The 24,903-nt window shown below is 44.4% G+C and overlaps 19 non-coding genes across 19 annotated transcripts; all 19 read right to left on the bottom strand.

The window, feature by feature from the left end:
- Positions 1-392: 392 nt before the first annotated feature.
- Positions 393-464, bottom strand: trnat-ugu (transfer RNA threonine (anticodon UGU)). Its single transcript has one exon. It is a non-coding gene; the product is annotated as a tRNA-Thr (tRNA).
- A 1,538-nt stretch (positions 465-2,002) lies between these two features.
- trnat-ugu (transfer RNA threonine (anticodon UGU)) lies at positions 2,003-2,074 on the bottom strand. Its single transcript has one exon. It is a non-coding gene; the product is annotated as a tRNA-Thr (tRNA).
- Positions 2,075-3,612: 1,538 nt separating this feature from the next.
- Positions 3,613-3,684, bottom strand: trnat-ugu (transfer RNA threonine (anticodon UGU)). Its single transcript has one exon. It is a non-coding gene; the product is annotated as a tRNA-Thr (tRNA).
- Positions 3,685-5,210: 1,526 nt separating this feature from the next.
- On the bottom strand, positions 5,211-5,282 carry trnat-ugu (transfer RNA threonine (anticodon UGU)). The gene has a single exon. It is a non-coding gene; the product is annotated as a tRNA-Thr (tRNA).
- A 387-nt stretch (positions 5,283-5,669) lies between these two features.
- On the bottom strand, positions 5,670-5,741 carry trnam-cau (transfer RNA methionine (anticodon CAU)). The gene has a single exon. It is a non-coding gene; the product is annotated as a tRNA-Met (tRNA).
- Positions 5,742-6,808: 1,067 nt separating this feature from the next.
- trnat-ugu (transfer RNA threonine (anticodon UGU)) lies at positions 6,809-6,880 on the bottom strand. Its single transcript has one exon. It is a non-coding gene; the product is annotated as a tRNA-Thr (tRNA).
- A 1,526-nt stretch (positions 6,881-8,406) lies between these two features.
- Positions 8,407-8,478, bottom strand: trnat-ugu (transfer RNA threonine (anticodon UGU)). The gene has a single exon. It is a non-coding gene; the product is annotated as a tRNA-Thr (tRNA).
- A 1,538-nt stretch (positions 8,479-10,016) lies between these two features.
- trnat-ugu (transfer RNA threonine (anticodon UGU)) lies at positions 10,017-10,088 on the bottom strand. Its single transcript has one exon. It is a non-coding gene; the product is annotated as a tRNA-Thr (tRNA).
- Positions 10,089-11,614: 1,526 nt separating this feature from the next.
- On the bottom strand, positions 11,615-11,686 carry trnat-ugu (transfer RNA threonine (anticodon UGU)). The gene has a single exon. It is a non-coding gene; the product is annotated as a tRNA-Thr (tRNA).
- A 1,526-nt stretch (positions 11,687-13,212) lies between these two features.
- On the bottom strand, positions 13,213-13,284 carry trnat-ugu (transfer RNA threonine (anticodon UGU)). The gene has a single exon. It is a non-coding gene; the product is annotated as a tRNA-Thr (tRNA).
- A 399-nt stretch (positions 13,285-13,683) lies between these two features.
- On the bottom strand, positions 13,684-13,755 carry trnam-cau (transfer RNA methionine (anticodon CAU)). The gene has a single exon. It is a non-coding gene; the product is annotated as a tRNA-Met (tRNA).
- Positions 13,756-14,822: 1,067 nt separating this feature from the next.
- On the bottom strand, positions 14,823-14,894 carry trnat-ugu (transfer RNA threonine (anticodon UGU)). The gene has a single exon. It is a non-coding gene; the product is annotated as a tRNA-Thr (tRNA).
- Positions 14,895-16,420: 1,526 nt separating this feature from the next.
- trnat-ugu (transfer RNA threonine (anticodon UGU)) lies at positions 16,421-16,492 on the bottom strand. Its single transcript has one exon. It is a non-coding gene; the product is annotated as a tRNA-Thr (tRNA).
- Positions 16,493-18,018: 1,526 nt separating this feature from the next.
- trnat-ugu (transfer RNA threonine (anticodon UGU)) lies at positions 18,019-18,090 on the bottom strand. Its single transcript has one exon. It is a non-coding gene; the product is annotated as a tRNA-Thr (tRNA).
- A 1,526-nt stretch (positions 18,091-19,616) lies between these two features.
- trnat-ugu (transfer RNA threonine (anticodon UGU)) lies at positions 19,617-19,688 on the bottom strand. Its single transcript has one exon. It is a non-coding gene; the product is annotated as a tRNA-Thr (tRNA).
- Positions 19,689-20,087: 399 nt separating this feature from the next.
- Positions 20,088-20,159, bottom strand: trnam-cau (transfer RNA methionine (anticodon CAU)). Its single transcript has one exon. It is a non-coding gene; the product is annotated as a tRNA-Met (tRNA).
- A 1,067-nt stretch (positions 20,160-21,226) lies between these two features.
- On the bottom strand, positions 21,227-21,298 carry trnat-ugu (transfer RNA threonine (anticodon UGU)). The gene has a single exon. It is a non-coding gene; the product is annotated as a tRNA-Thr (tRNA).
- A 1,526-nt stretch (positions 21,299-22,824) lies between these two features.
- Positions 22,825-22,896, bottom strand: trnat-ugu (transfer RNA threonine (anticodon UGU)). Its single transcript has one exon. It is a non-coding gene; the product is annotated as a tRNA-Thr (tRNA).
- A 1,526-nt stretch (positions 22,897-24,422) lies between these two features.
- Positions 24,423-24,494, bottom strand: trnat-ugu (transfer RNA threonine (anticodon UGU)). Its single transcript has one exon. It is a non-coding gene; the product is annotated as a tRNA-Thr (tRNA).
- Between the last annotated feature and the right edge of the window lie 409 nt (positions 24,495-24,903).

Genomic DNA, 24,903 nt, shown 5'->3' with positions numbered 1-24,903 from the left:
GAGCAGCAAAGTCTGTAAGAACCTGTCCTTTAATAGTCCATTTGTAAGAAAGGGCCAGTTGAACTGGTACAGAGTTAATGCCCAAGGTCTTGGAAGTGAATCTAAAATTCCCCTCTCCTAGTAGTCCCACAAGACTTTGTTTAATGTTTAGTCTCCCTACGCCATTGCAGGCACCAATGTGAATAGAGCCCATGGTGTTCGGCCGGATAGACCAACACCTTACCACTTGTGAACCATGTCTTGGTATGCGTAAAGGTAAAGAAAGAGCTTTATTGGCAGGGCCTGCAACACAAAATGAAGCAATGTGCTCTGTGAATATACAAGTGAGCAAAGGGTTTTTAATCACATTGCTCTTGCCAGGTTGTTTGTGGTCAGTCTACCAATGCCATTTCAGGCACGGATGGGGATTGAACCCATGATTTTTGGTTTACAAGATCAACGCCTTACCACTTGGCCACCATGCCTCTTGACACCCTGATGGAAAGAAATAACTCTATTGACATGTCCTGCTACTCAAAAGCAAGTATTGACACTGGCGCAGTCATAGGAACGTGGGCTTTCCACAAAACAGAGTGGAGGCGGTGAGCTTTATCAACGGAACTGTGAGGGGAAGAAAATGGTTGCCTGAAAGAATGCTCCAAGAGAGAGTTAAACATTGTGAGTGTGTGAAGATTCTACCTCTTTGTGCAGTTTGGCAACTAAGTTCTCAATGAGGCGCTGTTAGCTTGAAAAAAGAAGCGCAGTGGCTGACGCTGGGGTTGTTTCTAAAGTAAGATAAGAGAAAGCCCATTAAACTGCATTTTCAGTAGGAGGCATGCATTATTTAATGTCATGGCAATAATCTGCCCTGTCATCATCATAGTTAGCAGAGGATGGTTTCGAGCCATCGACCTCTGGGTTATGGGCCCAGCACGCTTCCGCTGCGCCACTCTGCTTCTGTTGTCTTCTCTGTCAGTGTTTTTGGCACCAGTTTGAGTCTGATATACCTGCCTAAGCAGACCTAAGGTTTCAGGATACATTGCCTGAAAATGCTCGCCTGAGAGAATGCTTCATGACAGAGTTAAACAATACGCCCATTTAACATTCTACCTCTTTGTGCTGTTTGGCAAAGTGCTAAGTGCTCAATGTAGGTGCCGTTAGCATGAAAGAGAAGCTAAATGGCACAAGCCGGTGTTGTTTAAAGGGAGATAAATTTGTCATGCTAGCTAGACATTTTGATGGGCTTGAAAAACGAAAGTTTTTTTCGGCTGGATTCACCATTCCCCAATATGATATCTACAAACTGAGAATAGACAAGGCCCGCCAAAAAACTTGTTTTCAGTAGGATGCAGGCAATAATAATAGAGACTAAAGCCACATTTCCCCTAAAAACAAGGCGATATGCTGAAAGACAGATTAGTTAGCAGAGGATGGTTTCGGTCCATCGACCTCTGGGTTATGGGCCCAGCACGCTTCCGCTGCGCCACTCTGCTTCTTGTTTGCAGTGATCACTGTTGATGTCAAGAGTTTGAGTGTGATATAACCAACTGCAATAGTGGGGTTTGAGGCATTTTTTTAAGTTCTCTTACGGCGCCATTCTGGATTGCTAGACAAGGTGCAGGATAAAGGACGAGCAGCAAAGTCTGTAAGAACCTGTCCTTTAATAGTCCATTTGTAAGAAAGGGCCAGTTGAACTGGTACAGAGTTAATGCCCAAGGTCTTGGAAGTGAATCTAAAATTCCCCTCTCCTAGTAGTCCCACAAGACTTTGTTTAATGTTTAGTCTCCCTACGCCATTGCAGGCACCAATGTGAATAGAGCCCATGGTGTTCGGCCGGATAGACCAACACCTTACCACTTGTGAACCATGTCTTGGTATGCGTAAAGGTAAAGAAAGAGCTTTATTGGCAGGGCCTGCAACACAAAATGAAGCAATGTGCTCTGTGAATATACAAGTGAGCAAAGGGTTTTTAATCACATTGCTCTTGCCAGGTTGTTTGTGGTCAGTCTACCAATGCCATTTCAGGCACGGATGGGGATTGAACCCATGATTTTTGGTTTACAAGATCAACGCCTTACCACTTGGCCACCATGCCTCTTGACACCCTGATGGAAAGAAATAACTCTATTGACATGTCCTGCTACTCAAAAGCAAGTATTGACACTGGCGCAGTCATAGGAACGTGGGCTTTCCACAAAACAGAGTGGAGGCGGTGAGCTTTATCAACGGAACTGTGAGGGGAAGAAAATGGTTGCCTGAAAGAATGCTCCAAGAGAGAGTTAAACATTGTGAGTGTGTGAAGATTCTACCTCTTTGTGCAGTTTGGCAACTAAGTTCTCAATGAGGCGCTGTTAGCTTGAAAAAAGAAGCGCAGTGGCTGACGCTGGGGTTGTTTCTAAAGTAAGATAAGAGAAAGCCCATTAAACTGCATTTTCAGTAGGAGGCATGCATTATTTAATGTCATGGCAATAATCTGCCCTGTCATCATCATAGTTAGCAGAGGATGGTTTCGAGCCATCGACCTCTGGGTTATGGGCCCAGCACGCTTCCGCTGCGCCACTCTGCTTCTGTTGTCTTCTCTGTCAGTGTTTTTGGCACCAGTTTGAGTCTGATATACCTGCCTAAGCAGACCTAAGGTTTCAGGATACATTGCCTGAAAATGCTCGCCTGAGAGAATGCTTCATGACAGAGTTAAACAATACGCCCATTTAACATTCTACCTCTTTGTGCTGTTTGGCAAAGTGCTAAGTGCTCAATGTAGGTGCCGTTAGCATGAAAGAGAAGCTAAATGGCACAAGCCGGTGTTGTTTAAAGGGAGATAAATTTGTCATGCTAGCTAGACATTTTGATGGGCTTGAAAAACGAAAGTTTTTTTCGGCTGGATTCACCATTCCCCAATATGATATCTACAAACTGAGAATAGACAAGGCCCGCCAAAAAACTTGTTTTCAGTAGGATGCAGGCAATAATAATAGAGACTAAAGCCACATTTCCCCTAAAAACAAGGCGATATGCTGAAAGACAGATTAGTTAGCAGAGGATGGTTTCGGTCCATCGACCTCTGGGTTATGGGCCCAGCACGCTTCCGCTGCGCCACTCTGCTTCTTGTTTGCAGTGATCACTGTTGATGTCAAGAGTTTGAGTGTGATATAACCAACTGCAATAGTGGGGTTTGAGGCGTTTTTTTAAGTTCTCTTACGGCGCCATTCTGGATTGCTAGACAAGGTGCAGGATAAAGGACGAGCAGCAAAGTCTGTAAGAACCTGTCCTTTAATAGTCCATTTGTAAGAAAGGGCCAGTTGAACTGGTACAGAGTTAATGCCCAAGGTCTTGGAAGTGAATCTAAAATTCCCCTCTCCTAGTAGTCCCACAAGACTTTGTTTAATGTTTAGTCTCCCTACGCCATTGCAGGCACCAATGTGAATAGAGCCCATGGTGTTCGGCCGGATAGACCAACACCTTACCACTTGTGAACCATGTCTTGGTATGTGTAAAGGTAAAGAAAGAGCTTTATTGGCAGGGCCTGCAACACAAGATGAAGCAACGTGCTCTGTGCATATACAAGTGAGCAAAGGGTTTTTAATCACATTGCACTTGCCAGGTTGTTTGTGGTCAGTCTACCAATGCCATTTCAGGCACGGATGGGGATTGAACCCATGATTTTTGGTTTACAAGACCAACGCCTTACCACTTGGCCACCATGCCTCTTGACACCCTGATGGAAAGAAAGAACTCTATTGACATGTCCTGCTACTCAAAAGCAAGTATTGACACTGGCGCAGTCATAGGAACATGGGCTTTCCACAAAACAGAGTGGAGGCGGTGAGCTTTATCAACGGAACTGTGAGGGGAAGAAAATGGTTGCCTGAAAGAATGCTCCATGAGAGAGTTAAACATTGTGAGTGTGTGAAGATTCTACCTCTTTGTGCAGTTTGGCAACTAAGTTCTCAATGAGGCGCTGTTAGCTTGAAAAAAGAAGCGCAGTGGCTGTTTCTAAAGTAAGATGAGAAAAAGCCCATTCAACTGCATTTTCAGTAGGAGGCATGCATTATTTAATGTCATGGCAATAATCTGCCATGTCATCATCATAGTTAGCAGAGGATGGTTTCGATCCATCGACCTCTGGGTTATGGGCCCAGCACGCTTCCGCTGCCACACTCTGCTTCTGTTGTCTTCTCTGTCAGTGTTTTTGGCACCAGTTTGAGTCTGATATACCTGCCTAAGCAGACCTAAGGTTTCAGGATAAATTGCCTGAAAATGCTCGCCTGAGAGAATGCTTCATGAAAGAGTTAAACAATACGGCCATTTAACATTCTACCTCTTTGTGCTGTTTGGCAAAGTGCTAAGTGCTCAATGAAGGTGCCGTTAGCATGAAAGAGAAGCTAAATGGCACAAGCCGGTGTTGTTTAAAGGGAGATAAATTTGTCATGCTAGCTAGACATTTTGATGGGCTTGAAAAACGAAAGTTTTTTTCGGCTGGATTCACCATTCCCCAATATGATATCTACAAACTGAGAATAGACAAGGCCCGCCAAAAAACTTGTTTTCAGTAGGATGCAGGCAATAATAATAGAGACTAAAGCCACATTTCCCCTAAAAACAAGGTGATATGCTGAAAGACAGATTAGTTAGCAGAGGATGGTTTCGGTCCATCGACCTCTGGGTTATGGGCCCAGCACGCTTCCGCTGCGCCACTCTGCTTCTTGTTTGCAGTGATCACTGTTGATGTCAAGAGTTTGAGTGTGATATAACCAACTGCAATAGTGGGGTTTGAGGCATTTTTTTAAGTTCTCTTACGGCGCCATTCTGGATTGCTAGACAAGGTGCAGGATAAAGGACGAGCAGCAAAGTCTGTAAGAACCTGTCCTTTAATAGTCCATTTGTAAGAAAGGGCCAGTTGAACTGGTACAGAGTTAATGCCCAAGGTCTTGGAAGTGAATCTAAAATTCCCCTCTCCTAGTAGTCCCACAAGACTTTGTTTAATGTTTAGTCTCCCTACGCCATTGCAGGCACCAATGTGAATTGAGCCCATGGTGTTCGGCCGGATAGACCAACACCTTACCACTTGTGAACCATGTCTTGGTATGCGTAAAGGTAAAGAAAGAGCTTTATTGGCAGGGCCTGCAACACAAAATGAAGCAACGTGCTCTGTGCATATACAAGTGAGCAAAGGGTTTTTAATCACATTGCACTTGCCAGGTTGTTTGTGGTCAGTCTACCAATGCCATTTCAGGCACGGATGGGGATTGAACCCATGATTTTTGGTTTACAAGACCAACGCCTTACCACTTGGCCACCATGCCTCTTGACACCCTGATGGAAAGAAAGAACTCTATTGACATGTCCTGCTACTCAAAAGCAAGTATTGACACTGGCGCAGTCATAGGAACATGGGCTTTCCACAAAACAGAGTGGAGGCAGTGAGCTTTATCAACGGAACTGTGTGGGGAAGAAAATGGTTGCCTGAAAGAATGCTCCATGAGAGAGTTAAACATTGTGAGTGTGTGAAGATTCTACCTCTTTGTGCAGTTTGGCAACTAAGTTCTCAATGAGGCGCTGTTAGCTTGAAAAAAGAAGCGCAGTGGCTGTTTCTAAAGTAAGATGAGAGAAAGCCCATTAAACTGCATTTTCAGTAGGAGGCATGCATTATTTAATGTCATGGCAATAATCTGCCCTGTCATCATCATAGTTAGCAGAGGATGGTTTCGATCCATCGACCTCTGGGTTATGGGCCCAGCACGCTTCCGCTGCGCCACTCTGCTTCTGTTGTCTTCTCTGTCAGTGTTTTTGGCACCAGTTTGAGTCTGATATACCTGCCTAAGCAGACCTAAGGTTTCAGGATAAATTGCCTGAAAATGCTCGCCTGAGAGAATGCTTCATGACAGAGTTAAACAATACGGCCATTTAACATTCTACCTCTTTGTGCTGTTTGGCAAAGTGCTAAGTGCTCAATGAAGGTGCCGTTAGCATGAAAGAGAAGCTAAATGGCACAAGCCGGTGTTGTTTAAAGGGAGATAAATTTGTCATGCTAGCTAGACATTTTGATGGGCTTGAAAAACGAAAGTTTTTTTCGGCTGGATTCACCATTCCCCAATATGATATCTACAAACTGAGAATAGACAAGGCCCGCCAAAAAACTTGTTTTCAGTAGGATGCAGGCAATAATAATAGAGACTAAAGCCACATTTCCCCTAAAAACAAGGCGATATGCTGAAAGACAGATTAGTTAGCAGAGGAGGGTTTCGGTCCATCGACCTCTGGGTTATGGGCCCAGCACGCTTCCGCTGCGCCACTCTGCTTCTTGCTTGCAGTGATCACTGTTGATGTCAAGAGTTTGAGTGTGATATAACCAACTGCAATAGTGGGGTTTGAGGCGTTTTTTTAAGTTCTCTTACGGCGCCATTCTGGATTGCTAGACAAGGTGCAGGATAAAGGACGAGCAGCAAAGTCTGTAAGAACCTGTCCTTTAATAGTCCATTTGTAAGAAAGGGCCAGTTGAACTGGTACAGAGTTAATGCCGAAGGTCTTGGAAGTGAATCTAAAATTCCCCTCTCCTAGTAGTCCCACAAGACTTTGTTTAATGTTTAGTCTCCCTACGCCATTGCAGGCACCAATGTGAATAGAGCCCATGGTGTTCGGCCGGATAGACCAACACCTTACCAATTGTGAACCATGTCTTGGTATGTGTAAAGGTAAAGAAAGAGCTTTATTGGCAGGGCCTGCAACACAAAATGAAGCAACGTGCTCTGTGCATATACAAGTGAGCAAAGGGTTTTTAATCACATTGCACTTGCCAGGTTGTTTGTGGTCAGTCTACCAATGCCATTTCAGGCACGGATGGGGATTGAACCCATGATTTTTGGTTTACAAGACCAACGCCTTACCACTTGGCCACCATGCCTCTTGACACCCTGATGGAAAGAAAGAACTCTATTGACATGTCCTGCTACTCAAAAGCAAGTATTGACACTGGCGCAGTCATAGGAACATGGGCTTTCCACAAAACAGAGTGGAGGCGGTGAGCTTTATCAACGGAACTGTGAGGGGAAGAAAATGGTTGCCTGAAAGAATGCTCCATGAGAGAGTTAAACATTGTGAGTGTGTGAAGATTCTACCTCTTTGTGCAGTTTGGCAACTAAGTTCTCAATGAGGCGCTGTTAGCTTGAAAAAAGAAGCGCAGTGGCTGTTTCTAAAGTAAGATGAGAGAAAGCCCATTAAACTGCATTTTCAGTAGGAGGCATGCATTATTTAATGTCATGGCAATAATCTGCCCTGTCATCATCATAGTTAGCAGAGGATGGTTTCGAGCCATCGACCTCTGGGTTATGGGCCCAGCACGCTTCCGCTGCGCCACTCTGCTTCTGTTGTCTTCTCTGTCAGTGTTTTTGGCACCAGTTTGAGTCTGATATACCTGCCTAAGCAGACCTAAGGTTTCAGGATAAATTGCCTGAAAATGCTCGCCTGAGAGAATGATTCATGAAAGAGTTAAACAATACGGCCATTTAACATTCTACCTCTTTGTGCTGTTTGGCAAAGTGCTAAGTGCTCAATGAAGGTGCCGTTAGCATGAAAGAGAAGCTAAATGGCACAAGCCGGTGTTGTTTAAAGGGAGATAAATTTGTCATGCTAGCTAGACATTTTGATGGGCTTGAAAAACGAAAGTTTTTTTCGGCTGGATTCACCATTCCCCAATATGATATCTACAAACTGAGAATAGACAAGGCCCGCCAAAAAACTTGTTTTCAGTAGGATGCAGGCAATAATAATAGAGACTAAAGCCACATTTCCCCTAAAAACAAGGCGATATGCTGAAAGACAGATTAGTTAGCAGAGGATGGTTTCGGTCCATCGACCTCTGGGTTATGGGCCCAGCAGGCTTCCGCTGCGCCACTCTGCTTCTTGTTTGCAGTGATCACTGTTGATGTCAAGAGTTTGAGTGTGATATAACCAACTGCAATAGTGGGGTTTGAGGCGTTTTTTTAAGTTCTCTTACGGCGCCATTCTGGATTGCTAGACAAGGTGCAGGATAAAGGACGAGCAGCAAAGTCTGTAAGAACCTGTCCTTTAATAGTCCATTTGTAAGAAAGGGCCAGTTGAACTGGTACAGAGTTAATGCCCAAGGTCTTGGAAGTGAATCTAAAATTCCCCTCTCCTAGTAGTCCCACAAGACTTTGTTTAATGTTTAGTCTCCCTACGCCATTGCAGGCACCAATGTGAATAGAGCCCATGGTGTTCGGCCGGATAGACCAACACCTTACCACTTGTGAACCATGTCTTGGTATGCGTAAAGGTAAAGAAAGAGCTTTATTGGCAGGGCCTGCAACACAAAATGAAGCAATGTGCTCTGTGAATATACAAGTGAGCAAAGGGTTTTTAATCACATTGCTCTTGCCAGGTTGTTTGTGGTCAGTCTACCAATGCCATTTCAGGCACGGATGGGGATTGAACCCATGATTTTTGGTTTACAAGATCAACGCCTTACCACTTGGCCACCATGCCTCTTGACACCCTGATGGAAAGAAATAACTCTATTGACATGTCCTGCTACTCAAAAGCAAGTATTGACACTGGCGCAGTCATAGGAACGTGGGCTTTCCACAAAACAGAGTGGAGGCGGTGAGCTTTATCAACGGAACTGTGAGGGGAAGAAAATGGTTGCCTGAAAGAATGCTCCAAGAGAGAGTTAAACATTGTGAGTGTGTGAAGATTCTACCTCTTTGTGCAGTTTGGCAACTAAGTTCTCAATGAGGCGCTGTTAGCTTGAAAAAAGAAGCGCAGTGGCTGACGCTGGGGTTGTTTCTAAAGTAAGATAAGAGAAAGCCCATTAAACTGCATTTTCAGTAGGAGGCATGCATTATTTAATGTCATGGCAATAATCTGCCCTGTCATCATCATAGTTAGCAGAGGATGGTTTCGAGCCATCGACCTCTGGGTTATGGGCCCAGCACGCTTCCGCTGCGCCACTCTGCTTCTGTTGTCTTCTCTGTCAGTGTTTTTGGCACCAGTTTGAGTCTGATATACCTGCCTAAGCAGACCTAAGGTTTCAGGATACATTGCCTGAAAATGCTCGCCTGAGAGAATGCTTCATGACAGAGTTAAACAATACGCCCATTTAACATTCTACCTCTTTGTGCTGTTTGGCAAAGTGCTAAGTGCTCAATGTAGGTGCCGTTAGCATGAAAGAGAAGCTAAATGGCACAAGCCGGTGTGGTTTAAAGGGAGATAAATTTGTCATGCTAGCTAGACATTTTGATGGGCTTGAAAAACGAAAGTTTTTTTCGGCTGGATTCACCATTCCCCAATATGATATCTACAAACTGAGAATAGACAAGGCCCGCCAAAAAACTTGTTTTCAGTAGGATGCAGGCAATAATAATAGAGACTAAAGCCACATTTCCCCTAAAAACAAGGCGATATGCTGAAAGACAGATTAGTTAGCAGAGGATGGTTTCGGTCCATCGACCTCTGGGTTATGGGCCCAGCACGCTTCCGCTGCGCCACTCTGCTTCTTGTTTGCAGTGATCACTGTTGATGTCAAGAGTTTGAGTGTGATATAACCAACTGCAATAGTGGGGTTTGAGGCGTTTTTTTAAGTTCTCTTACGGCGCCATTCTGGATTGCTAGACAAGGTGCAGGATAAAGGACGAGCAGCAAAGTCTGTAAGAACCTGTCCTTTAATAGTCCATTTGTAAGAAAGGGCCAGTTGAACTGGTACAGAGTTAATGCCCAAGGTCTTGGAAGTGAATCTAAAATTCCCCTCTCCTAGTAGTCCCACAAGACTTTGTTTAATGTTTAGTCTCCCTACGCCATTGCAGGCACCAATGTGAATAGAGCCCATGGTGTTCGGCCGGATAGACCAACACCTTACCACTTGTGAACCATGTCTTGGTATGTGTAAAGGTAAAGAAAGAGCTTTATTGGCAGGGCCTGCAACACAAGATGAAGCAACGTGCTCTGTGCATATACAAGTGAGCAAAGGGTTTTTAATCACATTGCACTTGCCAGGTTGTTTGTGGTCAGTCTACCAATGCCATTTCAGGCACGGATGGGGATTGAACCCATGATTTTTGGTTTACAAGACCAACGCCTTACCACTTGGCCACCATGCCTCTTGACACCCTGATGGAAAGAAAGAACTCTATTGACATGTCCTGCTACTCAAAAGCAAGTATTGACACTGGCGCAGTCATAGGAACATGGGCTTTCCACAAAACAGAGTGGAGGCGGTGAGCTTTATCAACGGAACTGTGAGGGGAAGAAAATGGTTGCCTGAAAGAATGCTCCATGAGAGAGTTAAACATTGTGAGTGTGTGAAGATTCTACCTCTTTGTGCAGTTTGGCAACTAAGTTCTCAATGAGGCGCTGTTAGCTTGAAAAAAGAAGCGCAGTGGCTGTTTCTAAAGTAAGATGAGAAAAAGCCCATTAAACTGCATTTTCAGTAGGAGGCATGCATTATTTAATGTCATGGCAATAATCTGCCATGTCATCATCATAGTTAGCAGAGGATGGTTTCGATCCATCGACCTCTGGGTTATGGGCCCAGCACGCTTCCGCTGCCACACTCTGCTTCTGTTGTCTTCTCTGTCAGTGTTTTTGGCACCAGTTTGAGTCTGATATACCTGCCTAAGCAGACCTAAGGTTTCAGGATAAATTGCCTGAAAATGCTCGCCTGAGAGAATGCTTCATGAAAGAGTTAAACAATACGGCCATTTAACATTCTACCTCTTTGTGCTGTTTGGCAAAGTGCTAAGTGCTCAATGAAGGTGCCGTTAGCATGAAAGAGAAGCTAAATGGCACAAGCCGGTGTTGTTTAAAGGGAGATAAATTTGTCATGCTAGCTAGACATTTTGATGGGCTTGAAAAACGAAAGTTTTTTTCGGCTGGATTCACCATTCCCCAATATGATATCTACAAACTGAGAATAGACAAGGCCCGCCAAAAAACTTGTTTTCAGTAGGATGCAGGCAATAATAATAGAGACTAAAGCCACATTTCCCCTAAAAACAAGGTGATATGCTGAAAGACAGATTAGTTAGCAGAGGATGGTTTCGGTCCATCGACCTCTGGGTTATGGGCCCAGCACGCTTCCGCTGCGCCACTCTGCTTCTTGTTTGCAGTGATCACTGTTGATGTCAAGAGTTTGAGTGTGATATAACCAACTGCAATAGTGGGGTTTGAGGCATTTTTTTAAGTTCTCTTACGGCGCCATTCTGGATTGCTAGACAAGGTGCAGGATAAAGGACGAGCAGCAAAGTCTGTAAGAACCTGTCCTTTAATAGTCCATTTGTAAGAAAGGGCCAGTTGAACTGGTACAGAGTTAATGCCCAAGGTCTTGGAAGTGAATCTAAAATTCCCCTCTCCTAGTAGTCCCACAAGACTTTGTTTAATGTTTAGTCTCCCTACGCCATTGCAGGCACCAATGTGAATAGAGCCCATGGTGTTCGGCCGGATAGACCAACACCTTACCACTTGTGAACCATGTCTTGGTATGCGTAAAGGTAAAGAAAGAGCTTTATTGGCAGGGCCTGCAACACATAATGAAGCAACGTGCTCTGTGAATATACAAGTGAGCAAAGGGTTTTTAATCACATTGCTCTTGCCAGGTTGTTTGTGGTCAGTCTACCAATGCCATTTCAGGCACGGATGGGGATTGAACCCATGATTTTTGGTTTACAAGATCAACGCCTTACCACTTGGCCACCATGCCTCTTGACACCCTGATGGAAAGAAATAACTCTATTGACATGTCCTGCTACTCAAAAGCAAGTATTGACACTGGCGCAGTCATAGGAACGTGGGCTTTCCACAAAACAGAGTGGAGGCGGTGAGCTTTATCAACGGAACTGTGAGGGGAAGAAAATGGTTGCCTGAAAGAATGCTCCAAGAGAGAGTTAAACATTGTGAGTGTGTGAAGATTCTACCTCTTTGTGCAGTTTGGCAACTAAGTTCTCAATGAGGCGCTGTTAGCTTGAAAAAAGAAGCGCAGTGGCTGTTTCTAAAGTAAGATGAGAGAAAGCCCATTAAACTGCATTTTCAGTAGGAGGCATGCATTATTTAATGTCATGGCAATAATCTGCCATGTCATCATCATAGTTAGCAGAGGATGGTTTCGGTCCATCGACCTCTGGGTTATGGGCCCAGCACGCTTCCGCTGCCACACTCTGCTTCTGTTGTCTTCTCTGTCAGTGTTTTTGGCACCAGTTTGAGTCTGATATACCTGCCTAAGCAGACCTAAGGTTTCAGGATAAATTGCCTGAAAATGCTCGCCTGAGAGAATGCTTCATGAAAGAGTTAAACAATACGGCCATTTAACATTCTACCTCTTTGTGCTGTTTGGCAAAGTGCTAAGTGCTCAATGAAGGTGCCGTTAGCATGAAAGAGAAGCTAAATGGCACAAGCCGGTGTTGTTTAAAGGGAGATAAATTTGTCATGCTAGCTAGACATTTTGATGGGCTTGAAAAACGAAAGTTTTTTTCGGCTGGATTCACCATTCCCCAATATGATATCTACAAACTGAGAATAGACAAGGCCCGCCAAAAAACTTGTTTTCAGTAGGATGCAGGCAATAATAATAGAGACTAAAGCCACATTTCCCCTAAAAACAAGGTGATATGCTGAAAGACAGATTAGTTAGCAGAGGATGGTTTCGGTCCATCGACCTCTGGGTTATGGGCCCAGCACGCTTCCGCTGCGCCACTCTGCTTCTTGTTTGCAGTGATCACTGTTGATGTCAAGAGTTTGAGTGTGATATAACCAACTGCAATAGTGGGGTTTGAGGCATTTTTTTAAGTTCTCTTACGGCGCCATTCTGGATTGCTAGACAAGGTGCAGGATAAAGGACGAGCAGCAAAGTCTGTAAGAACCTGTCCTTTAATAGTCCATTTGTAAGAAAGGGCCAGTTGAACTGGTACAGAGTTAATGCCCAAGGTCTTGGAAGTGAATCTAAAATTCCCCTCTCCTAGTAGTCCCACAAGACTTTGTTTAATGTTTAGTCTCCCTACGCCATTGCAGGCACCAATGTGAATAGAGCCCATGGTGTTCGGCCGGATAGACCAACACCTTACCACTTGTGAACCATGTCTTGGTATGCGTAAAGGTAAAGAAAGAGCTTTATTGGCAGGGCCTGCAACACAAAATGAAGCAACGTGCTCTGTGAATATACAAGTGAGCAAAGGGTTTTTAATCACATTGCTCTTGCCAGGTTGTTTGTGGTCAGTCTACCAATGCCATTTCAGGCACGGATGGGGATTGAACCCATGATTTTTGGTTTACAAGATCAACGCCTTACCACTTGGCCACCATGCCTCTTGACACCCTGATGGAAAGAAAGAACTCTATTGACATGTCCTGCTACTCAAAAGCAAGTATTGACACTGGCGCAGTCATAGGAACGTGGGCTTTCCACAAAACAGAGTGGAGGCGGTGAGCTTTATCAACGGAACTGTGTGGGGAAGAAAATGGTTGCCTGAAAGAATGCTCCAAGAGAGAGTTAAACATTGTGAGTGTGTGAAGATTCTACCTCTTTGTGCAGTTTGGCAACTAAGTTCTCAATGAGGCGCTGTTAGCTTGAAAAAAGAAGCGCAGTGGCTGACGCTGGGGTTGTTTCTAAAGTAAGATAAGAGAAAGCCCATTGAACTGCATTTTCAGTAGGAGGCATGCATTATTTAATGTCATGGCAATAATCTGCCCTGTCATCATCATAGTTAGCAGAAGATGGTTTCGATCCATCGACCTCTGGGTTATGGGCCCAGCACGCTTCCGCTGCGCCACTCTGCTTCTGTTGTCTTCTCTGTCAGTGTTTTTGGCACCAGTTTGAGTCTGATATACCTGCCTAAGCAGACCTAAGGTTTCAGGATACATTGCCTGAAAATGCTCGCCTGAGAGAATGCTTCATGAAAGAGTTAAACAATACGCCCATTTAACATTCTACCTCTTTGTGCTGTTTGGCAAAGTGCTAAGTGCTCAATGTAGGTGCCGTTAGCATGAAAGAGAAGCTAAATGGCACAAGCCGGTGTTGTTTAAAGGGAGATAAATTTGTCATGCTAGCTAGACATTTTGATGGGCTTGAAAAACGAAAGTTTTTTTCGGCTGGATTCACCATTCCCCAATATGATATCTACAAACTGAGAATAGACAAGGCCCGCCAAAAAACTTGTTTTCAGTAGGATGCAGGCAATAATAATAGAGACTAAAGCCACATTTCCCCTAAAAACAAGGCGATATGCTGAAAGACAGATTAGTTAGCAGAGGATGGTTTCGGTCCATCGACCTCTGGGTTATGGGCCCAGCACGCTTCCGCTGCGCCACTCTGCTTCTTGTTTGCAGTGATCACTGTTGATGTCAAGAGTTTGAGTGTGATATAACCAACTGCAATAGTGGGGTTTGAGGCGTTTTTTTAAGTTCTCTTACGGCGCCATTCTGGATTGCTAGACAAGGTGCAGGATAAAGGACGAGCAGCAAAGTCTGTAAGAACCTGTCCTTTAATAGTCCATTTGTAAGAAAGGGCCAGTTGAACTGGTACAGAGTTAATGCCCAAGGTCTTGGAAGTGAATCTAAAATTCCCCCCTCCTAGTAGTCCCACAAGACTTTGTTTAATGTTTAGTCTCCCTACGCCATTGCAGGCACCAATGTGAATAGAGCCCATGGTGTTCGGCCGGATAGACCAACACCTTACCACTTGTGAACCATGTCTTGGTATGCGTAAAGGTAAAGAAAGAGCTTTATTGGCAGGGCCTGCAACACAAAATGAAGCAACGTGCTCTGTGCATATACAAGTGAGCAAAGGGTTTTTAATCACATTGCACTTGCCAGGTTGTTTGTGGTCAGTCTACCAATGCCATTTCAGGCACGGATGGGGATTGAACCCATGATTTTTGGTTTACAAGACCAACGCCTTACCACTTGGCCACCATGCCTCTTGACACGGTGATGGAAAGAAAGAACTCTATTGACATGTCCTGCTACTCAAAAGCAAGTATTGACACTGGCGCAGTCATAGGAACATGGGCTTTCCACAAAACAGAGTGGAGGCGGTGAGCTTTATCAACGGAACTGTGTGGGGAAGAAAATGGTTGCCTGAAAGAATGCTCCATGAGAGAGTTAAACATTGTGAGTGTGTGAAGATTCTACCTCTTTGTGCAGTTTGGCAACTAAGTTCTCAATGAGGCGCTGTTAGCTTGAAAAAAGAAGCGCAGTGGCTGTTTCTAAAGTAAGATGAGAGAAAGCCCATTAAACTGCATTTTCAGTAGGAGGCATGCATTATTTAATGTCATGGCAATAATCTGCCATGTCATCATCATAGTTAGCAGAGGATGGTTTCGGTCCATCGACCTCTGGGTTATGGGCCCAGCACGCTTCCGCTGCCACACTCTGCTTCTGTTGTCTTCTCTGTCAGTGTTTTTGGCACCAGTTTGAGTCTGATATACCTGCCTAAGCAGACCTAAGGTTTCAGGATACATTGCCTGAAAATGCTCGCCTGAGAGAATGCTTCATGAAAGAGTTAAACAATACGCCCATTTAACATTCTACCTCTTTGTGCTGTTTGGCAAAGTGCTAAGTGCTCAATGTAGGTGCCGTTAGCATGAAAGAGAAGCTAAATGGCACAAGCCGGTGTTGTTTAAAGGGAGATAAATTTGTCATGCTAGCTAGACATTTTGATGGGCTTGAAAAACGAAAGTTTTTTTCGGCTGGATTCACCATTCCCCAATATGATATCTACAAACTGAGAATAGACAAGGCCCGCCAAAAAACTTGTTTTCAGTAGGATGCAGGCAATAATAATAGAGACTAAAGCCACATTTCCCCTAAAAACAAGGCGATATGCTGAAAGACAGATTAGTTAGCAGAGGATGGTTTCGGTCCATCGACCTCTGGGTTATGGGCCCAGCACGCTTCCGCTGCGCCACTCTGCTTCTTGTTTGCAGTGATCACTGTTGATGTCAAGAGTTTGAGTGTGATATAACCAACTGCAATAGTGGGGTTTGAGGCGTTTTTTTAAGTTCTCTTACGGCGCCATTCTGGATTGCTAGACAAGGTGCAGGATAAAGGACGAGCAGCAAAGTCTGTAAGAACCTGTCCTTTAATAGTCCATTTGTAAGAAAGGGCCAGTTGAACTGGTACAGAGTTAATGCCCAAGGTCTTGGAAGTGAATCTAAAATTCCCCCCTCCTAGTAGTCCCACAAGACTTTGTTTAATGTTTAGTCTCCCTACGCCATTGCAGGCACCAATGTGAATAGAGCCCATGGTGTTCGGCCGGATAGACCAACACCTTACCACTTGTGAACCATGTCTTGGTATGCGTAAAGGTAAAGAAAGAGCTTTATTGGCAGGGCCTGCAACACAAAATGAAGCAACGTGCTCTGTGCATATACAAGTGAGCAAAGGGTTTTTAATCACATTGCACTTGCCAGGTTGTTTGTGGTCAGTCTACCAATGCCATTTCAGGCACGGATGGGGATTGAACCCATGATTTTTGGTTTACAAGACCAACGCCTTACCACTTGGCCACCATGCCTCTTGACACGGTGATGGAAAGAAAGAACTCTATTGACATGTCCTGCTACTCAAAAGCAAGTATTGACACTGGCGCAGTCATAGGAACATGGGCTTTCCACAAAACAGAGTGGAGGCGGTGAGCTTTATCAACGGAACTGTGTGGGGAAGAAAATGGTTGCCTGAAAGAATGCTCCATGAGAGAGTTAAACATTGTGAGTGTGTGAAGATTCTACCTCTTTGTGCAGTTTGGCAACTAAGTTCTCAATGAGGCGCTGTTAGCTTGAAAAAAGAAGCGCAGTGGCTGTTTCTAAAGTAAGATGAGAGAAAGCCCATTAAACTGCATTTTCAGTAGGAGGCATGCATTATTTAATGTCATGGCAATAATCTGCCATGTCATCATCATAGTTAGCAGAGGATGGTTTCGGTCCATCGACCTCTGGGTTATGGGCCCAGCACGCTTCCGCTGCCACACTCTGCTTCTGTTGTCTTCTCTGTCAGTGTTTTTGGCACCAGTTTGAGTCTGATATACATGCCTAAGCAGACCTAAGGTTTCAGGATAAATTGCCTGAAAATGCTCGCCTGAGAGAATGCTTCATGAAAGAGTTAAACAATACGGCCATTTAACATTCTACCTCTTTGTGCTGTTTGGCAAAGTGCTAAGTGCTCAATGAAGGTGCCGTTAGCATGAAAGAGAAGCTAAATGGCACAAGCCGGTGTTGTTTAAAGGGAGATAAATTTGTCATGCTAGCTAGACATTTTGATGGGCTTGAAAAACGAAAGTTTTTTTCGGCTGGATTCACCATTCCCCAATATGATATCTACAAACTGAGAATAGACAAGGCCCGCCAAAAAACTTGTTTTCAGTAGGATGCAGGCAATAATAATAGAGACTAAAGCCACATTTCCCCTAAAAACAAGGTGATATGCTGAAAGACAGATTAGTTAGCAGAGGATGGTTTCGGTCCATCGACCTCTGGGTTATGGGCCCAGCACGCTTCCGCTGCGCCACTCTGCTTCTTGTTTGCAGTGATCACTGTTGATGTCAAGAGTTTGAGTGTGATATAACCAACTGCAATAGTCGGGTTTGAGGCATTTTTTTAAGTTCTCTTACGGCGCCATTCTGGATTGCTAGACAAGGTGCAGGATAAAGGACGAGCAGCAAAGTCTGTAAGAACCTGTCCTTTAATAGTCCATTTGTAAGAAAGGGCCAGTTGAACTGGTACAGAGTTAATGCCCAAGGTCTTGGAAGTGAATCTAAAATTCCCCCCTACTAGTAGTCCCACAAGACTTTGTTTAATGTTTAGTCTCCCTACGCCATTGCAGGCACCAATGTGAATAGAGCCCATGGTGTTCGGCCGGATAGACCAACACCTTACCACTTGTGAACCATGTCTTGGTATGCGTAAAGGTAAAGAAAGAGCTTTATTGGCAGGGCCTGCAACACAAAATGAAGCAACGTGCTCTGTGCATATACAAGTGAGCAAAGGGTTTTTAATCACATTGCACTTGCCAGGTTGTTTGTGGTCAGTCTACCAATGCCATTTCAGGCACGGATGGGGATTGAACCCATGATTTTTGGTTTACAAGACCAACGCCTTACCACTTGGCCACCATGCCTCTTGACACCCTGATGGAAAGAAAGAACTCTATTGACATGTCCTGCTACTCAAAAGCAAGTATTGACACTGGCGCAGTCATAGGAACATGGGCTTTCCACAAAACAGAGTGGAGGCGGTGAGCTTTATCAACGGAACTGTGTGGGGAAGAAAATGGTTGCCTGAAAGAATGCTCCATGAGAGAGTTAAACATTGTGAGTGTGTGAAGATTCTACCTCTTTGTGCAGTTTGGCAACTAAGTTCTCAATGAGGCGCTGTTAGCTTGAAAAAAGAAGCGCAGTGGCTGTTTCTAAAGTAAGATGAGAGAAAGCCCATTAAACTGCATTTTCAGTAGGAGGCATGCATTATTTAATGTCATGGCAATAATCTGCCATGTCATCATCATAGTTAGCAGAAGATGGTTTCGGTCCATCGACCTCTGGGTTATGGGCCCAGCACGCTTCCGCTGCCACACTCTGCTTCTGTTGTCTTCTCTGTCAGTGTTTTTGGCACCAGTTTGAGTCTGATATACCTGCCTAAGCAGACCTAAGGTTTCAGGATAAATTGCCTGAAAATGCTCGCCTGAGAGAATGCTTCATGAAAGAGTTAAACAATACGGCCATTTAACATTCTACCTCTTTGTGCTGTTTGGCAAAGTGCTAAGTGCTCAATGAAGGTGCCGTTAGCATGAAAGAGAAGCTAAATGGCACAAGCCGGTGTGGTTTAAAGGGAGATAAATTTGTCATGCTAGCTAGACATTTTGATGGGCTTGAAAAACGAAAGTTTTTTTCGGCTGGATTCACCATTCCCCAATATGATATCTACAAACTGAGAATAGACAAGGCCCGCCAAAAAACTTGTTTTCAGTAGGATGCAGGCAATAATAATAGAGACTAAAGCCACATTTCCCCTAAAAACAAGGTGATATGCTGAAAGACAGATTAGTTAGCAGAGGATGGTTTCGGTCCATCGACCTCTGGGTTATGGGCCCAGCACGCTTCCGCTGCGCCACTCTGCTTCTTGTTTGCAGTGATCACTGTTGATGTCAAGAGTTTGAGTGTGATATAACCAACTGCAATAGTCGGGTTTGAGGCATTTTTTTAAGTTCTCTTACGGCGCCATTCTGGATTGCTAGACAAGGTGCAGGATAAAGGACGAGCAGCAAAGTCTGTAAGAACCTGTCCTTTAATAGTCCATTTGTAAGAAAGGGCCAGTTGAACTGGTACAGAGTTAATGCCCAAGGTCTTGGAAGTGAATCTAAAATTCCCCTCTCCTAGTAGTCCCACAAGACTTTGTTTAATGTTTAGTCTCCCTACGCCATTGCAGGCACCAATGTGAATAGAGCCCATGGTGTTCGGCCGGATAGACCAACACCTTACCACTTGTGAACCATGTCTTGGTATGCGTAAAGGTAAAGAAAGAGCTTTATTGGCAGGGCCTGCAACACAAAATGAAGCAACGTGCTCTGTGAATATACAAGTGAGCAAAGGGTTTTTAATCACATTGCTCTTGCCAGGTTGTTTGTGGTCAGTCTACCAATGCCATTTCAGGCACGGATGGGGATTGAACCCATGATTTTTGGTTTACAAGATCAACGCCTTACCACTTGGCCACCATGCCTCTTGACACCCTGATGGAAAGAAAGAACTCTATTGACATGTCCTGCTACTCAAAAGCAAGTATTGACACTGGCGCAGTCATAGGAACGTGGGCTTTCCACAAAACAGAGTGGAGGCGGTGAGCTTTATCAACGGAACTGTGAGGGGAAGAAAATGGTTGCCTGAAAGAATGCTCCAAGAGAGAGTTAAACATTGTGAGTGTGTGAAGATTCTACCTCTTTGTGCAGTTTGGCAACTAAGTTCTCAATGAGGCGCTGTTAGCTTGAAAAAAGAAGCGCAGTGGCTGACGCTGGGGTTGTTTCTAAAGTAAGATAAGAGAAAGCCCATTGAACTGCATTTTCAGTAGGAGGCATGCATTATTTAATGTCATGGCAATAATCTGCCCTGTCATCATCATAGTTAGCAGAGGATGGTTTCGATCCATCGACCTCTGGGTTATGGGCCCAGCACGCTTCCGCTGCGCCACTCTGCTTCTGTTGTCTTCTCTGTCAGTGTTTTTGGCACCAGTTTGAGTCTGATATACCTGCCTAAGCAGACCTAAGGTTTCAGGATAAATTGCCTGAAAATGCTCGCCTGAGAGAATGCTTCATGACAGAGTTAAACAATACGGCCATTTAACATTCTACCTCTTTGTGCTGTTTGGCAAAGTGCTAAGTGCTCAATGTAGGTGCCGTTAGCATGAAAGAGAAGCTAAATGGCACAAGCCGGTGTTGTTTAAAGGGAGATAAATTTGTCATGCTAGCTAGACATTTTGATGGGCTTGAAAAACGAAAGTTTTTTTCGGCTGGATTCACCATTCCCCAATATGATATCTACAAACTGAGAATAGACAAGGCCCGCCAAAAAACTTGTTTTCAGTAGGATGCAGGCAATAATAATAGAGACTAAAGCCACATTTCCCCTAAAAACAAGGCGATATGCTGAAAGACAGATTAGTTAGCAGAGGATGGTTTCGGTCCATCGACCTCTGGGTTATGGGCCCAGCACGCTTCCGCTGCGCCACTCTGCTTCTTGTTTGCAGTGATCACTGTTGATGTCAAGAGTTTGAGTGTGATATAACCAACTGCAATAGTGGGGTTTGAGGCGTTTTTTTAAGTTCTCTTACGGCGCCATTCTGGATTGCTAGACAAGGTGCAGGATAAAGGACGAGCAGCAAAGTCTGTAAGAACCTGTCCTTTAATAGTCCATTTGTAAGAAAGGGCCAGTTGAACTGGTACAGAGTTAATGCCCAAGGTCTTGGAAGTGAATCTAAAATTCCCCCCTCCTAGTAGTCCCACAAGACTTTGTTTAATGTTTAGTCTCCCTACGCCATTGCAGGCACCAATGTGAATAGAGCCCATGGTGTTCGGCCGGATAGACCAACACCTTACCACTTGTGAACCATGTCTTGGTATGCGTAAAGGTAAAGAAAGAGCTTTATTGGCAGGGCCTGCAACACAAAATGAAGCAACGTGCTCTGTGCATATACAAGTGAGCAAAGGGTTTTTAATCACATTGCACTTGCCAGGTTGTTTGTGGTCAGTCTACCAATGCCATTTCAGGCACGGATGGGGATTGAACCCATGATTTTTGGTTTACAAGACCAACGCCTTACCACTTGGCCACCATGCCTCTTGACACGGTGATGGAAAGAAAGAACTCTATTGACATGTCCTGCTACTCAAAAGCAAGTATTGACACTGGCGCAGTCATAGGAACATGGGCTTTCCACAAAACAGAGTGGAGGCGGTGAGCTTTATCAACGGAACTGTGTGGGGAAGAAAATGGTTGCCTGAAAGAATGCTCCATGAGAGAGTTAAACATTGTGAGTGTGTGAAGATTCTACCTCTTTGTGCAGTTTGGCAACTAAGTTCTCAATGAGGCGCTGTTAGCTTGAAAAAAGAAGCGCAGTGGCTGTTTCTAAAGTAAGATGAGAGAAAGCCCATTAAACTGCATTTTCAGTAGGAGGCATGCATTATTTAATGTCATGGCAATAATCTGCCATGTCATCATCATAGTTAGCAGAGGATGGTTTCGGTCCATCGACCTCTGGGTTATGGGCCCAGCACGCTTCCGCTGCCACACTCTGCTTCTGTTGTCTTCTCTGTCAGTGTTTTTGGCACCAGTTTGAGTCTGATATACCTGCCTAAGCAGACCTAAGGTTTCAGGATACATTGCCTGAAAATGCTCGCCTGAGAGAATGCTTCATGAAAGAGTTAAACAATACGCCCATTTAACATTCTACCTCTTTGTGCTGTTTGGCAAAGTGCTAAGTGCTCAATGTAGGTGCCGTTAGCATGAAAGAGAAGCTAAATGGCACAAGCCGGTGTTGTTTAAAGGGAGATAAATTTGTCATGCTAGCTAGACATTTTGATGGGCTTGAAAAACGAAAGTTTTTTTCGGCTGGATTCACCATTCCCCAATATGATATCTACAAACTGAGAATAGACAAGGCCCGCCAAAAAACTTGTTTTCAGTAGGATGCAGGCAATAATAATAGAGACTAAAGCCACATTTCCCCTAAAAACAAGGCGATATGCTGAAAGACAGATTAGTTAGCAGAGGATGGTTTCGGTCCATCGACCTCTGGGTTATGGGCCCAGCACGCTTCCGCTGCGCCACTCTGCTTCTTGTTTGCAGTGATCACTGTTGATGTCAAGAGTTTGAGTGTGATATAACCAACTGCAATAGTGGGGTTTGAGGCGTTTTTTTAAGTTCTCTTACGGCGCCATTCTGGATTGCTAGACAAGGTGCAGGATAAAGGACGAGCAGCAAAGTCTGTAAGAACCTGTCCTTTAATAGTCCATTTGTAAGAAAGGGCCAGTTGAACTGGTACAGAGTTAATGCCCAAGGTCTTGGAAGTGAATCTAAAATTCCCCCCTCCTAGTAGTCCCACAAGACTTTGTTTAATGTTTAGTCTCCCTACGCCATTGCAGGCACCAATGTGAATAGAGCCCATGGTGTTCGGCCGGATAGACCAACACCTTACCACTTGTGAACCATGTCTTGGTATGCGTAAAGGTAAAGAAAGAGCTTTATTGGCAGGGCCTGCAACACAAAATGAAGCAACGTGCTCTGTGCATATACAAGTGAGCAAAGGGTTTTTAATCACATTGCACTTGCCAGGTTGTTTGTGGTCAGTCTACCAATGCCATTTCAGGCACGGATGGGGATTGAACCCATGATTTTTGGTTTACAAGACCAACGCCTTACCACTTGGCCACCATGCCTCTTGACACGGTGATGGAAAGAAAGAACTCTATTGACATGTCCTGCTACTCAAAAGCAAGTATTGACACTGGCGCAGTCATAGGAACATGGGCTTTCCACAAAACAGAGTGGAGGCGGTGAGCTTTATCAACGGAACTGTGTGGGGAAGAAAATGGTTGCCTGAAAGAATGCTCCATGAGAGAGTTAAACATTGTGAGTGTGTGAAGATTCTACCTCTTTGTGCAGTTTGGCAACTAAGTTCTCAATGAGGCGCTGTTAGCTTGAAAAAAGAAGCGCAGTGGCTGTTTCTAAAGTAAGATGAGAGAAAGCCCATTAAACTGCATTTTCAGTAGGAGGCATGCATTATTTAATGTCATGGCAATAATCTGCCATGTCATCATCATAGTTAGCAGAGGATGGTTTCGGTCCATCGACCTCTGGGTTATGGGCCCAGCACGCTTCCGCTGCCACACTCTGCTTCTGTTGTCTTCTCTGTCAGTGTTTTTGGCACCAGTTTGAGTCTGATATACATGCCTAAGCAGACCTAAGGTTTCAGGATAAATTGCCTGAAAATGCTCGCCTGAGAGAATGCTTCATGAAAGAGTTAAACAATACGGCCATTTAACATTCTACCTCTTTGTGCTGTTTGGCAAAGTGCTAAGTGCTCAATGAAGGTGCCGTTAGCATGAAAGAGAAGCTAAATGGCACAAGCCGGTGTTGTTTAAAGGGAGATAAATTTGTCATGCTAGCTAGACATTTTGATGGGCTTGAAAAACGAAAGTTTTTTTCGGCTGGATTCACCATTCCCCAATATGATATCTACAAACTGAGAATAGACAAGGCCCGCCAAAAAACTTGTTTTCAGTAGGATGCAGGCAATAATAATAGAGACTAAAGCCACATTTCCCCTAAAAACAAGGTGATATGCTGAAAGACAGATTAGTTAGCAGAGGATGGTTTCGGTCCATCGACCTCTGGGTTATGGGCCCAGCACGCTTCCGCTGCGCCACTCTGCTTCTTGTTTGCAGTGATCACTGTTGATGTCAAGAGTTTGAGTGTGATATAACCAACTGCAATAGTCGGGTTTGAGGCATTTTTTTAAGTTCTCTTACGGCGCCATTCTGGATTGCTAGACAAGGTGCAGGATAAAGGACGAGCAGCAAAGTCTGTAAGAACCTGTCCTTTAATAGTCCATTTGTAAGAAAGGGCCAGTTGAACTGGTACAGAGTTAATGCCCAAGGTCTTGGAAGTGAATCTAAAATTCCCCCCTACTAGTAGTCCCACAAGACTTTGTTTAATGTTTAGTCTCCCTACGCCATTGCAGGCACCAATGTGAATAGAGCCCATGGTGTTCGGCCGGATAGACCAACACCTTACCACTTGTGAACCATGTCTTGGTATGCGTAAAGGTAAAGAAAGAGCTTTATTGGCAGGGCCTGCAACACAAAATGAAGCAACGTGCTCTGTGCATATACAAGTGAGCAAAGGGTTTTTAATCACATTGCACTTGCCAGGTTGTTTGTGGTCAGTCTACCAATGCCATTTCAGGCACGGATGGGGATTGAACCCATGATTTTTGGTTTACAAGACCAACGCCTTACCACTTGGCCACCATGCCTCTTGACACGGTGATGGAAAGAAAGAACTCTATTGACATGTCCTGCTACTCAAAAGCAAGTATTGACACTGGCGCAGTCATAGGAACATGGGCTTTCCACAAAACAGAGTGGAGGCGGTGAGCTTTATCAACGGAACTGTGTGGGGAAGAAAATGGTTGCCTGAAAGAATGCTCCATGAGAGAGTTAAACATTGTGAGTGTGTGAAGATTCTACCTCTTTGTGCAGTTTGGCAACTAAGTTCTCAATGAGGCGCTGTTAGCTTGAAAAAAGAAGCGCAGTGGCTGTTTCTAAAGTAAGATGAGAGAAAGCCCATTAAACTGCATTTTCAGTAGGAGGCATGCATTATTTAATGTCATGGCAATAATCTGCCATGTCATCATCATAGTTAGCAGAAGATGGTTTCGGTCC

The sequence above is a fragment of the Oryzias latipes genome, chromosome 18, assembly GCF_053564925.1.
Source record: "Oryzias latipes strain Hd-rR chromosome 18, Olatipes_Hd-rR_3.1".
In the NCBI taxonomy this organism is placed as follows: Eukaryota; Metazoa; Chordata; class Actinopteri; order Beloniformes; family Adrianichthyidae; genus Oryzias; species Oryzias latipes.
The sequence above is the reverse complement of the archived record's forward strand: the minus strand, read 5'-3'. Positions and strand labels throughout refer to the sequence as shown.